The sequence below is a fragment of the Podarcis vaucheri genome (genome assembly GCF_965113315.1).
Source record: "Podarcis vaucheri genome assembly, chromosome: 2".
Taxonomy (NCBI): Eukaryota; Metazoa; Chordata; class Lepidosauria; order Squamata; family Lacertidae; genus Podarcis; species Podarcis vaucheri.
In genome coordinates this window covers 75,375,121-75,384,567 of record NC_138760.1, presented here as the reverse complement: position 1 = coordinate 75,384,567, position 9,447 = coordinate 75,375,121, and positions in this window count along the sequence as shown.

Genomic DNA, 9,447 nt, shown 5'->3' with positions numbered 1-9,447 from the left:
AACTGTCAGCAGCAGAATATAACAACCCTACTTTAAAATATGAAGATGTGTAACTTGCTCCTGAATATCCAGCGGCTGGGCTCTTGGCTAGTGCTGGCAACTTGATACCAGTACTCCTAGCAAGCTGCCTAAACAGGTATGAAGGTGGGGTAAAGCAGAGCAGTGCCTTTTCCTCAAGAAGGATCCATGCTTGCATTGCCAGGTTAAAACATGTCTACACAAGAGAAGATAACTGCACAGCAAAGTTTCTGGCAAATGGTCATCTTAATGCGCACCATGCAGCAAATACTGTTACTCAACATCAGAGAAAAAAAGTTAAGCACCCTAAATAATAATAATAATAATAATAATAATAATAATAATAAATTTTATTTTATACCCCACCCTCCCCAGCCAAGGCCGGGCTCAGGGCAGCTAACAAGCAATAATTAAAACAAGTTGAATGAATACAACTTAAAAACAAGATTAAAATACAACATTAAAGGGGGAAATGTCAAAGTTCTTTAGCATTATCGCACAGGTTTGTATATTTAACTATACAAGCGCATAAGGTAACTATAAAGAGCTGTAATGCATATCTACTGTCAGATTATTTTCCATATATGCTAGAAGCTTTAGCATATGTAAATACCAGTGCACTTTTGCAACTGCTGCTAATTTGTGTTGCTGCATCTGTCTTCAGCTATGTCTGTCCTTTGATACATGGTCACAAATGATCACCCCAAACTTTCCTTCTCCCCTTCCTAGAGAATGTTTGAGGTTGCCAAAAAGGAAGCATCCTAATTGTGCCTTTCTCCCTGCTGCACCATCTCATCAGTCCAGTGGCAAAAGCATGCAATGCTATAATTTTGCTTGCCATAAAGCAGGGGTCCTCAGACTTTTTCAGCAGGGAGCCGGTCCACTGTCAGACCTTGTTGGGAGCCAGACTATATTTTTGAAAAAAATGAATTCCTATGCACATTGCACATACTGTATTTGTAGTGCACAAAAAACAAGAAAAACAATACAATATTTAAAACGAAGAATGATTTTAATCAACATAAACATAACAATACAATATTTAAAATACTTAAAATAACCCAAGATGCATTTTAAAAGGACACATTCCATACAAGAGCACCAGACAGGCCCCACAAATAACCCAGAGATGCATTTTAAATAACAGAACACATTTTACTCAGGTAAGCCACCCACCCCGACTCTCCCCTCCCTTCTCCACAGCACCAGACAAGCCCGGTGGCTGCTTACCTGTGTCTTGCGAGCGGCACAGGCTGGCAGCAGTGGGATGATGAGTGGCATGTGAAAGGGCTCCGGAGAGGGGCTGGCAGCAACAAATCCCGAATTGAGCCTGCTTACAGTGGCAGCCACTCAAGTGCTAACGCTGCTGCTGGCACCAACAAAGTCCAGCCCCCTTCCTCTAGGCAGGGCGGGGAGAAGCCAGAAGGAGGGAGGAAGGAGGCGCCGGCGCCATGTGAGGGAGAAGGAAATAATGCGTCTGCAGTCTGAACAATCAGATCCACGCAGTGATTCCCAGACCGTCTGTGGACCAGATTTAGAAGGCAATTCGGCCAGATCTGGCCTACGGGCCTTAGTTTGCCGACCCTTGCCATAAAGTCTGCACGTTGCTTTTATTGCGTTGTCTACTAAATACAGGATTAAAACACATTCTCAGTTATGTATGACCCATAGTGTTTTAGGTTTGCTTCTTGAACAGCAGCTCTGCCACACTTTGTCCCATGTGGCAGGACTTTTAAAATTGAGGGAAGCTTCAGAAGCAGTTTGATACTGCAAGGGAATCTGCTGTTGACAGAGGAAAGTGTTTAAAAAGACATACAAACCCAAATAGTCACGTGGGCAAGCCTAAAGAACCTCACAGGTGCTTGCAGAATCTTGCCTTTGCAACATGTAAAGTTAGTATGTTCAATGTGTGTACAAAATACACTTTATAATTTGTCAATCTCTTCCAGACATTACCTCAGAATATCGCCTCAGCAATGATACCAAGGTGATGTAAGAATAATTTGATACTTTTCAGTTTCAGTGAATGACGCATTAACATTATCTCTAACCAAGATGGGGTGCATCCAAAAGAGAAAAGGGCACAGGGATATTCCATCATTTGCATATCACAGTAATTATTATTTCCATCTTCCATTTTGTGCATGGAAAATATTGTCAACGCTTAGTCATCCACGTTCATGTGAAACCATTTTAAAAAGCTGTATTTCAACCTCCGCTAGTCCTCAGTTGTGTGATATTGACACTCCCTTTCGGTGATAAATATTGTGTACAGCATTCAGTTTATGAAATACTGAATAGGCACTGTGTTGTTTATGTTCTCAGATTCCTAATGCTTTCCAACATACTTGTTTTTATTTGAATAATTTATATCTTGCTTTTCTCCATTGAAAAAGAACCCAATGCAGCTTTCAAAAACAAGATCAGTTTGTTTTTAAAGTCAGATTACAAAACAAATAAAAACTGCCACCATTCATCTTTATCACAGTGTGAGCTGGAAAAACGTTGCAGGCTGTTTTTTACATTTCACACAATGCATAACTTTGGCAGCTTTCTGCCACAGGTGTGGCAAGGGCCCCCAATCTGGCTGGTTTTCAAGTGGTGTTAAGGCAAACCTATGGTGGGCAGGTCAGTTATTAGGTGTTCGCCGTGCTAGCTAAACAGGCTCAGGGGAAAGGGTACTTCATGCTCTGCTATGGGCTTCCTTGACGCATGTGCTTGGGAACATGATACTGTACCTTTAGTGTGATCCAGTGGAACTCCTGTAACCAGACTGAGGAAGAAGAATGGCGTGGTGATTGAAAGTTCTGCTCAATTAAAGATGTTGGAAAACATATAGTGAATAGATAAGACGCAAGATGGAAACATTTGAATTCTCATTAAAAGCACAGGCAAATGCATGGTCAATGGCTATCATATGCAACTCAATAAATTCTCTTCATTATTAACAGCTCAGTTGTTTTGTTCAGATAGCAAATCTACAAGACACTGGTCATACTGAACTGTTTGTTCAGTACTGCAAGTATGGACATCTTTCACAGAATTGTAGAATTGGGTGGGACCACAAGGAACATCTACTCCACTCTCCTGCAATGCAGGAATCTTTTGCACAATGTGGGACTCAAACCCACGTCCCTATAATTAAGGTTGGTTGGTTGGTCAGTCAGCCAACACAGTCCCCAAGCACCTATTTAAACAACAAAAGAAAACAGGACTAGTGGGAGGAAATGCTGTTGAGAATCTGTGTGACAGAGACTACAGACTGAATTGCAACCATGCTCAGAGCACACCTGGGTGTGGGGCAGTGAAAGGTCCTCAGCTCCTGCTGTGTCAGTGAAAGTCATGAGAACTGAAAAGCACGTCAGGTGACGCTAGAGTGGCTGATGAGGACTCCAAGCTTAGACATACTTATTTACATACATATACAGTGGTGCCTCGCAAGACGAAATTAATTCGTTCCGCGAGTTTTTTCGTCTAGCGAATTTTTCGTCTTGCGAAGCACGGTGTCGGAAAAGTTTTGGAAAAGCTTCAAAAATCACCAAAAACCTCAAAAAAGGCTACCACACCGCGTTCTATGAGTTGCTCCTCGAAGTCAAGTCACAACTGTATTAACGGTGTTAAGAAAAAGGAAACAACCTTGCAAAAAACGCAATACGTTTTCGTCTTGCGAAGCAAGCCCATAGGGAAATTTGTCTTGCGAAGCAGCTCAAAAACCGCAAAACCCTTTCGTCTAGCGAGTTTTTCGTCTTGCGAGGCATTCGTCTTGCGGGGCACCACTGTAATTGTTGGCTATTTGCAGATTAGCTGCGCTGCAGAAAGCGTGCTGGGGAGACCACACATTACAAGGAACGCAAAAATAATTTTTGCTTGGTTTTAATAACAAAAACAAAAACTCCTTTTTACATTAATTATATCAATAAGCATGACCCATCCACCAACCCAACCACCAGGGTCCTGAGAGAGCTAGGTGCTGCTCTTTATATACTATACCCAATTGCTGACACAGCTTAATTAACACAACTTAACAGCACCTGCTATACTGCTTCACAGCTGTAAAACTAGGTCACGTTATTTGCTCTGGCCCTTAAAGAAATACACATCTTGTGGAACAATAATGAACCTTCAAATTTAAAGAGACCATTCAACAATAATAAAGGTAAAGGGACCCCTGACCATTTGTGGCTGACTCTGGGATTGTGGCGCTCATCTCGCTTTACTGGCCGAGGGAGCCGGCATACAGCTTCCGGGTCATGTGGCCAGCATGACTAAGCTGCTTCTGGTGAACCAGAGCAGCGCACGGAAACGCCGTTTACCTTCCTGCCGGAGCGGTACCTATTTATCTACTTGCACTTGACGTCCTTTCGAACTGCTAGGTTGGCAGGAGCAGGGACCAAGAAACGGGAGCTCACCCCATCGCGGGGATTTGAACCGCCCACCTTCTGATCAGCAAGTCCTAGGCTCTGTGGTTTAGACCACAGCGCCACCCGCGTCCCTTCAACAATAATAGACATGTATAAAATTATGTGTGGCATGGGGAGAGTGGATAGAGAAAAGTTATTCCCCCTCCCTCATAACTCTAGAACTCATTGACATCCAATGAATGAAGCTGAATGTTGGAAGATTAAGGACAGAGAAAGTATTTCTTCACGTAACGAGTAGTTAAAATGATGGGTCTTGCTCCCACAGGAGGCAGTGATGACCACCGACCGAGACGGCTTTCAAAGAGGATTAGATATAGTCATGGAGGAGAGGGCTGTTGATGGCTACTAGTCCTGATGGCTGTGTTCTGCCTCCACAGCTGGAGGCAGCAATGATTCCCAGTACCAGTTGCTGGAAACCACAGGAGGGGAGAGGGCTCTTGAGCTCAAATCCTGTTTGCAGGTTTCCAATGGACATCTGGTTGACCATGGTGAGAAATGATGCTATACTAGGTGGGCCACTGGCTTCATCCAGCAGGGTCTTCTTATGTTCTTAACTGGAAGTAAGCACCACTAAACTCAGTTGGGCTTCCCTCCCTCCACCTCATAGTCCTGGGGTGCACAAACACATCCTTGTTGCAGCTGCCACTGTCTTTGTTACATAGCATCTATGCAAGCCGTGTCTTAGTGCTTCAGCAAATCACTGAGCCCCCACAATGTGGTGGCCCAGAGAAGACAATAAAGTATTTAATCAGTCCAGCAGTCCTTTTACTTCCTGGTTTCATTATGGCAGCTTGGCTTGTAAGGGGAGAAACAAATATTTGCAATGCGTATTTGCCCCCTTCTCTCCAAGCCTGCACAGAAATGGCTTTGAATTGTTACACCAGGTGCGCCTTATTTGCTTTGCACTGACACTTGTGCAATTATTTCAACAATGGCTAGGCTGAAACAAGAGCGAGGCACACACATATGAGGAAATGACTTTCACAAACAACTTCCTCAAACATATTGTCGCAGGCACCTTTGCAGCAATAAGTGCCAAGAAATACTCTTTGCAGGACAAACAGGATGTTTTGGGGTCGCACAAACCTATCTGCAAGATGTGCCATGCAGATTATTTGGTAGGGCTTTGATTTGAAAAATGGACGCGGGTGGCGCTGTGGGCTAAAGCCTCAACGCCTAGGGCTTGCCGATCGAAAGGTCGGCGGTTCGAATCCCCGCGGCGGGGTGCGCTCCCGCTGTTCGGTCCCAGCGCCTGCCCACCTAGCAGTTCGAAAGCACCCCCGGGTGCAAGTAGATAAATAGGTACCGCTTACCAGCGGGAAGGTAAACGGCGTTCCGTGTGCGGCTCTGGCTCGCCAGAGCAGCGATGTCACGCTGGCCACGTGACCCGGAAGTGTCCCCGGACAGCGCTGGCCCCCGGCCAATAAATGTGAGATGGGCGCACAAACCCCAGAGTCTGTCAAGACTGGCCCGTTCGGGCAGGGGTACCTTTACCTTTACCTTTAAGGTTCCATGCAGATGCATGCTTTACTCTTTTAGTACAGGCAATCAAACATTCGTTTCTTTTATGTATCCTGTTCTATTCAAAGTACCCAGAGTGGCATACAGTCAAATCATAAAACCATATATGATATAATAAATGTACAAGTTCAATTTGCAAGTAATTTCTACAAGCAATAGCAACTTAGAATGCAGTTATTGCTTCAAAACAAAACAAAAACTGAGCAGCACTGAAAGCGGAAATTGTGGCACATTCAAACAGCCATAAAACTGGGAGCTACATATTTAAATCCTATTGAAACAACTGAGTTCACAAATTATTCAGTGGTGTGCAATGGTTAGAGTGTCAGACTAGGATCTGGGAGACCAGGGTTCAAACCGCCACTCGGCCATGAATGAAGCTCCCTGGGCCAGGCACTGCCTCTCAGTCTAGCCGACCTCACAGAATTGTTTTGGGGATTAAATAAGGAGAGGGGAAACTATGAATGCCACCATGAGTTCGTTGAAGAAAATGATGGGGTATAAAGGCAAAGCATTCATTCATTCATTCATAATGAGTGGAACCAAAGATGCTCCTTTATAACTGAGTCTGGGGATCACAGACAAAGAATTCAAAGGGTGCTTTTAGTTCTAAAAAGACATGCCAGATCGTAAAGGACATAAGATCACCAGAAATTGGGCTGCAGAAAGGGGAGTTATGGGGAAGTCGGTGAAGTAAGGTTTAAGAAAAAAGTATTCGAAATTATACATGTTTGTTTGTATGTTTGTTTGTTTGTTTGTTTGTTTGTATTGTGTAACGTTTGTGTTTATAAAAACTGTGAAAAACCAATAAAAATTTATATATATATATATAAAAATATCACCTGACTTCCAAGAAGCAATTTGTTGCCACTTTTAATATTGGGAACAGGGCAAATGATGCCATTTTTTCCTTTTTAACTGTGCCATGACTTGTCTTGCATTATTTGACACTTGATAGTCATAGAACAATTCTGGAACATGCAACAACCATGCAATGAATCAGGAGGAAAGTATAACCTGTCGAGCGTTTGCCTTGTAGAGCAGTTCCAAACCACAGGAACGTTGATGGAGAAAAGGGTGGCAACCTTGGCTTAAAAGCAGAAGCTGACATAACAGGCAGCTCCCCGAGCTCACAAAGGAAGTGGCGCAGGAGGAACTGTGTGTGTGTGTGTGCCTTGTCTTTCCCGCAGATCTCTCGCAAGAACAGTTACAGCAACAGCACACAGGCAGAGCGACATGTTGAAACCTCTTCCCTTTTCCATTTGGCTGCCTTCCCTGTCCTGCATCTGGGGGCAGACGCACAAGATTACACCCATACTGTACACTTCACTTGTGCACAAAGACGAGTCAAGTGGAATGACCTAAGTCTGAAGCCCCCACTTGGCCAAAAAGCTCCGTGAGTGAGCTTGGGCAGCAGGGGTGCCAACTTGAATAGAATATTGGGGAGACAGGTAGGCCCCACCCAGCATAATCAAATACATGATGCAGCACACACACACTCCATATAAATGGCAGTGCTCATCAACATTGGGGAGGTGGCCACCTCAAATATTTTATTGGGGGAGGTTTAGGGACCTTGGCCCCTAGGAGTTGGCTCTTATGTACCATATGTATATATTTATTATCTCTTTGTTCCCAGGGTAGATCTTCATTCCCCCTTGTTCGCAATGCAGATCTTCTACCCTAGTGGGAACACCATTCTGTGGTTTGTTTCAGGTGCCCTATCAGCATCCGTAACAAACTACATTTCTCAGAATTATTTGGGGGAAGCCATAGATGTTTAAATTGTTGTTATATTGTGCTGATGGGAAGTTTTAATTGTCTAGTGCAATGCATGCCTGCAGTAGAGGAAAAGGAGGAGCTGGGTGTTCTGACTCCTTTCGCTTACTTCTTCAGAATGGGCTAACTGGGCCCAGTCCTTACCATGGCACCACCCAGCGTGAGGAGGTGTCCAAGCTGGTGTAGAAGTTTCTAGAAGAGCAGTGTGGGAGGGCAGGTGAGCTATTAAGGGTAAAGGAAACCAGCTCTTGCTCAACCTGAGGCTGAGCGGTTGCTATTTATTGTTGAATGTTTGACTGCCACTCCTCAGTGCTTTTTATTTCCAGTTATTGCTCACCTGGACTTTATAGCATACTGCAATTTTGAGGGAGCTTTGAAGTATTTCCATTGAAGTCCAACGCTGAGGAACTATTGAGATTGCTAAGCGGAAAATATGAACTTTTTCTTCTGGGGCAATAAGGAAGATCTAGATTTACGCAACGATCCTACATCCACTTGTCTGGGAGTAAGCCAAATTGAGTTTAATGAGACTTACTCCTGAGTTGGTACATTTAGGTTTCAGCATTTCAAAACTTGCCAGGATGGTGTAATTATCAGTCACAACTTTAAGCCCAGTTTTCTGAAACAAAGACTTTTCCTTCTAGTTCTAACACCTGATTGTTCTGGCTATTCAGAACCTGATCTACACTTTTCCAATCCCTAATTTGTTTCCTTTTTTAACAGTTTCTCTTGTACAATATAAAATATCTAATAACTGAGGCTGGAGCACATAATCCTTTCAGTGGAAATAGTACTTTATAATTCATTTAAAAAAAAATAATGAAGCGGTGTATAGAGAAAATGCACTGGGAGATTTTTGTTCTCCTTCTCCCACAGTACTAGAACCCAGGCCATCCAGGTTGGGCATTTTGTTACAGTTGCTTTCCTTTCCTTTCCTTTTTTAAAATGAAAGAAGTGATGAAACATTTTTCATTTTTATCCCAGCCCTCCTATATGATGCTCAGGCTGGCATAGAAGTTCCCCACAGTAATCTGGTAAACTATGACCAAACCTGCACAGAGACGGTTAGCAAGAGAGAGACTGCTCCCGCCTTCCCCAAGAGCAGTAAGGGCAGCTACACATTTCGCATTCCCCCAGCTGCCTTCAAAAGGACTTGGGACTTGGAGAAGGCGGCTTGGGTTATTATGGGAGTCAAATCAGAGGATGCTGAACCTGCTTGCCTAATTTTAATTCCCTTATTTGCATGGAAATTCGAAACAGAGATGAATCTGAAAAGGTTAAAAGGAACTAGCGAAATAAGCAGCTATCCTATCTTTATAAGACATCTGAAGGCAGCCCTGTTTAGGGAAGTTTTTAATATTTAATGCTGTATTGTTTTTAACATTCGATTGGGAGCCGCCCAGAGTGGCTGGGGAAACTCAGCTAGATGGGCGGGGTATAAATTAATTATTATTATTATTGTTATTATTATTACGTTCTGAGCTCCAAAATAAGCTTTGCTGTACCCCACTCCATGTATTCCCATGACTGTGAGCGTCCCCTTCGAGACATAAAATAACCTTCAGAACCTTTGTTTGCACAACACACATAAAAGCGTGATGACTCAACGGCAATGACAGATAAGCAACTTTGGGGCATGAAGCCCACCTTAAGCTTGCCAAAATCAGACACCTTAGGAGTCAGCTTCTGCTTCCTAAGAAACGGGGCA